Source organism: Micropterus dolomieu, unplaced genomic scaffold (assembly GCF_021292245.1).
Source record: "Micropterus dolomieu isolate WLL.071019.BEF.003 ecotype Adirondacks unplaced genomic scaffold, ASM2129224v1 contig_9836, whole genome shotgun sequence".
Taxonomy (NCBI): domain Eukaryota; kingdom Metazoa; phylum Chordata; class Actinopteri; order Centrarchiformes; family Centrarchidae; genus Micropterus; species Micropterus dolomieu.
In genome coordinates this window covers 1-5436 of record NW_025738822.1, presented here as the reverse complement: position 1 = coordinate 5436, position 5436 = coordinate 1, and the positions used below count along the sequence as shown (strand labels likewise).

General features: G+C 41.6%; 1 pseudogene; it reads left to right on the top strand.

Moving 5' to 3' along the window:
• The first annotated feature begins 52 nt into the window (after window positions 1-52).
• On the top strand, window positions 53-5185 carry LOC123965484 (annotated as a pseudogene).
• The last annotated feature ends 251 nt before the right edge of the window (window positions 5186-5436 follow it).

Sequence of the window (5436 nt, the reverse complement as noted above, 5' to 3'; positions counted from 1 at the left end):
GTGTTGACATGGTGACAGAGGTCAGAGGGTTCACTGACCCACAGAAGGAGGAGTACTTCAGGAAGAGGTTCAGAGATGAGGAGCAGGCCAGCAGAATCATCTCCCACATCAAGACATCACGAAGCCTCCACATCATGTGCCACATCCCAGTCTTCTGCTGGATCACTGCTACAGTTCTGGAGGAGGTGTTGAAGACCAGAGAGGGAGGAGAGCTGCCCAAGACCCTGACTGAGATGTACATCCACTTCCTGGTAGTTCAGTCCAAACAGAAGAACATCAAGTATGATGGAGGAGCTGAGACAGATCCACACTGGAGTCCAGAGAGCAGGAAGATGATTGATTCTCTGGGAAAACTGGCTTTTGAGCAGCTGCAGAAAGGCAACCTGATCTTCTTTGAATTAGACCTGACAGAGTGTGGCATCGATGTCAGAGCAGCCTCAGTGTACTCAGGAGTGTTCACACAGATCTTTAAAGAGGAGAGAGGGCTGTACCAGGACAAGGTGTTCTGCTTCGTCCATCTGAGCGTTCAGGAGTTTCTGGCTGCTCTTTATGTCCATCTGACCTTCTTGAACTCTGGTGTCAATCTGTTGTCAGAAGAACAACCAACCTCCTGGCGGTGGTGGCGGTTTGGAAACAAATCTCAACCAACACTTCTCTACCAGAGTGCTGTGGACCAGACCTTACAGAGTACAAATGGACACCTGGACTTGTTCCTTCGCTTCCTCCTGGGTCTTTCTCTGAAGACCAATCAGACTCTCCTACGAGGCCTGTTGACACACACAGGAAGCATATCAGAGACCAGTCAGGAAACAGTTGAGTACATCAAAGAGAAGATAAGCAAGAATCTGTCTACAGAGAAAAGCATCAATCTCTTCCACTGTCTGGATGAACTGAAGGACCGTTCTCTAGTGGAGCAGATCCAACAGTACCTGAGTTCAGGAAGACTCTCCACAGATAAACTGTCTCCATCTCAGTGGTCAGCTCTGGTCTTCATCTTACTGTCATCAGAAAAAGATCTGGATGTGTTTGACCTGAAGAAATACTCTGCTTCAGAGGAGGCTCTTCTGAGGCTGCTGCCAGTGGTCAAAGCCTCCAAGAAAGCTCTGTAAGTGCACAGATAATGGAGATACTGACTGTATCACATGTTCTCAGTTAATGAATGTCTTAGTTGGCTAAATCTTGTGACTATCAGCTGACAAATTGATTAGTTCATCAATTGAAAAACACATCAAATTGTCTGTTAGTTTTAGTGTACCTTGATAAATTAGTACAGAAATAAAAAAAAGCTACAATTAATATATGTTCTTGGGATCCCAGTGTTATGGCCATCTGTTTAGAAATTGTAATTAACTGCTGTTAGATCCCAAGAAGACTCAATAGGAAACACAAAGAATCCCGTCACATGACATTGAGAGTTAATGTCTGTAGAAAAATTTGTTCCCAGCATTTGTAGGATTTAACAGTGTAAACTTGTGGTACCACTTTGTGGGAATGACTATCTTAGAGAATTTATATTTTATTTTAATTCTGCTGCAACGGTGATGAACATCAAAAGCTAAAAGCTACTCCATTAATTTTCTTCATTAACAATGGATCAAATTAAAAAATCTTCTCGTCACTTGTGATTCTAATTCTTGTGATTTAAGGGCAACCATAGAAATGTGATGTATTGTACGTGGTAAACAAGAGAAACATTATCAGTTCTTGTCTGTATCACTAACTCTGCTTCAGGCTGAGTTGCTGTAATCTGTCGGAGAGAAGCTGTGAAGCTCTGTCCTCAGTTCTCAGCTCTCAGTCTTCTAGTCTGACAGAGCTAGACCTGAGTAACAACGACCTGCAGGATTCAGGACTGAAGCTACTCTCTGCTGGACTGGAAAGTCCCCATTGTAAACTGGAGACTCTCAGGTCAGGATTCAACTTCTATTTCCCTAAATGTTGCTTGACATACAAGTTAAAGTTTGTAGAAAAACATTTCCTGCATATGTTGGATTTAACAGTTTACATTTTACTCATGAACACCGCAGTACCATTTTTTCTGAGAAAGTTTATGGGTATGACTATCTTTGAGTAGATTCCATAAATTCATTTTAATTCTGCTGCAAAGGGGATGCACAACAAAAGCTTAAATCTGCTCTGTTCCGTATTTTTACATCAACAATGGATCAAATAACCTGTGTAATATAAAAGCTGTCATTCATAGTGGCAAACACAAAGAGCAATATCACATACCACTACCACTCCCCTCTATGGACCCTTGAAGCATTGTTCATCTTAGTTATTGTTGTTATTATAAAATTCTTATCTTATTTGTTATCAAATGAATTCTGCTGTCAAACATTTTTGCCTCTTCCTAAGACCACTTTAAAATCAAACTTTTCAACATACTCTTGCTCACCATCCTAAAGTTTTGTCAGTGCAGCCAGTTTTACTTCAACTGAGGGGTGAAAAATAAATTATTCCAGATTTAAGTCAAATTACATTGTTGATGACGTGTTCTGTTGTCATAATTGTAATCAGTGAATTTACACTGACATAGAAAGAATAGATTTGATAGTATAGATGAATAAAATATAATTCTTTGTGTCTCCAGGCTGTCAGGCTGTCTGATCACAGAGGAAGGCTGTGCTTCTCTGGCCTCAGCTCTGAGGTCCAACCCCTCCCATCTTAGAGAGCTGGACCTGAGCTACAATCATCCAGGAAACACAGGGGTAAAGCAGCTATCTACTGGACTGAAGGATCCACACTGGAGATTGGAAACTCTCAGGTATGAACAGACAACAAGAGCTCTGGTTTTCTGTCACACTGATACCCCGAAGGCTGTTGCTTCACAGTCACAACCAGCAGCCCTGTTAATAATAGTGATGACAGTATTGATATGCTCAGCGCTCAATTAAGCGCTTTTGGTAGCCATCCACAAGCTCCTGGCAATTGTCTGGTTAAATCTTTGACCACTTCTTTTTACAGACTTGGTGAAGTTGAGGAAAATTTGTGGCTTTCTGACGTACTTGTTTCTTCAGCACAGTTCACATGTTCTTGATGGGGTTTCAGTCAGGACTCTGGGTCATTTTAATACCTTAATTCTAGCCTGATTTATTTGTCCTATTGAAACACCCAACTGCGTCGAGATCCATCCTTCTTGCTGGATGATTTTGGGTTTTTTGCTGAAGAATTTGGAGGTAGTCTGCATTCTTCATTATTCCATTCACTTTCTGTAAAGAACCAGTTCACCAGAAAGATCTGTGTCACGATCGGCTGAAGTCTTTTGTCTGTTTTTGGATGCCTTTTTGACCTTTTTATTATCATCTTCTTGTTGTTTTATTTAAAATATTTTATGTATAGTTAATTGAGTGTATGAAGTGTTTTTTTTTTAAAATGCAGATGTTTTATCTTGTGAAGGTTTTTCAAGACAACTGATGTGGAAGCTTCTGAAGGTATATCTGACTTTGTTTCTTCCTCCAGGGTGGAACATGCTGGAGAGCAGTGGCTGAAACCTGGTCTGAGGAAGTGTAAGTCTGCGTTTACTTTGACTCATGAAAACATGGCAGCACATGTTAAAGTAGTTTAAATCAAAAGCTCACTTTGATAGAAGATCCAAAAAAACAAGTCATTCTGAAGGTTTGATCTAATGAACATTCACTTCATTGGTAAAGTAACAATAAACCCATCAGGTGGGATAGATGATAAACTGCGGCTGTATTGTGTCTCTTTCTCTCCATCAGATTTTTGTGAACTCACACTGGACACAAACACAGTAAACAGATACTTGAAACTGTCTGACAACAACAGGGAGGTGACAGGAGTGACAGAGGAGCAGCCATATCCTCCTCATCCAGAGAGGTTTGAATGTCCACAGCTGCTGTGTAGAGATGGTCTCACAGGTCGCTGTTACTGGGAGGTCGAGTGGAGAGGAAGGGTTTATATATCAGTGACTTACAGAGGAATCAAAAGAAGTGGAGGCAGTGATGACTGCAGGTTTGGACGGAATAATCAGTCCTGGAGTCTGAGGTGCTCTGATGTTGATGGTTACTCTGCCTGGCACAATAATGGAAGAACAGTCCTCTCCTCCTCTGTCTCTAACAGAGTAGCAGTGTATGTGGACTGTCCTGCTGGCACTCTGTCCTTTTACAGTGTCTCCTCTGGCACACTGATCCACCTCCACACCTTCAGCACCACATTCACTGAACCTCTGTATGCTGGGTTTGAGTTTGGGTTGTGGCCTGATTCATTTATGTCTCTGTGTTCACTGTAAGAGGGAGAGTCTCCTCCTGTGTAGAGAAACACTCACACTGCTGAAAACACACACACACACACACAATCTTTGTGTAAGTCATACTAACTCAAAATATCTGGACTGTATGTGGACCAGAAGTAATCAGCTTAATAGATGTGCTGAGATTGTGAGCCACCCGCTGGAAGGATAACAGGTATGAGGCGTGAAGTGATAAAAGAATAGGCAACTAGCGGAAGGTTAAGTCGAAAAGATGAGATTTGGGTTTTGATTTAAAGACAGTCAGACTGTGTAATGTTAGCAGATTATGCCAGAGAAAATGGGCACGATAGGAAAAGGCAGCCAGCTGACTTCTGATAACCTCTGGGGTCAGACTGACAGGCCTGTATTCTGAGCACAGGATGGGATATAAGGAGACAGGTATGAAGGGGCAGGCCCATTTAATATTTTGTGAGTCATCAGAAGCACCTTAAAGGTTGATCTTACATGAATAGGCAGCCAATGGAGGTAAGGTGGAATTGGTCAGATTTTTATAGCTTAGTTGAGATACGAGCTGCAGCATTCTGAACCATTAGAAAACTTTTAGTCAAGTCTGTAATACGATATTTTTTGAGCAGGTCATTTTCATATTTCAAAAGCAGGATGTCTTACAAAGCATTGTTTATTGAACCCCGGCCATTGAGACTGGCAACGGCATACAACATTAGGAAAAGGTCTTGGTGATGTCTTGAATGTGCTGACCACAGAGAGGAAAGGATTGAACACAACAGAGATTCTGGGCTGTCAAACTTTTAAGACATCACACCGGTTTTGTAAGTCACTGTTGCTTGATCAAACTTACACTACCGTTCAAAAGTTTGGGGTCACCCAAACAATTTTGTGTTTTCCTGAAAAGTCACACTTATTCACCACCATACGTTGTGAAATGAATAGAAAATGGAGTCAAGACATTGACAAGGTTAGAAATAATGATTTGTATTTGAAATAAGATCTTTTTTACATCAAACTTTGCTTTCGTCAAAGAATCCTCCATTTGCAGCAATTACAGCATTGCAGACCTTTGGCATTCTAGCTGTTAATTTGTTGAGGTAATCTGGAGAAATTGCACCCCACGCTTCCAGAAGCAGCTCCCACAAGTTGGATTGGTTGGATGGGCACTTCTTGCGTACCATACGGTCAAGCTGCTCCCACAACAGCTCAATGGGGTT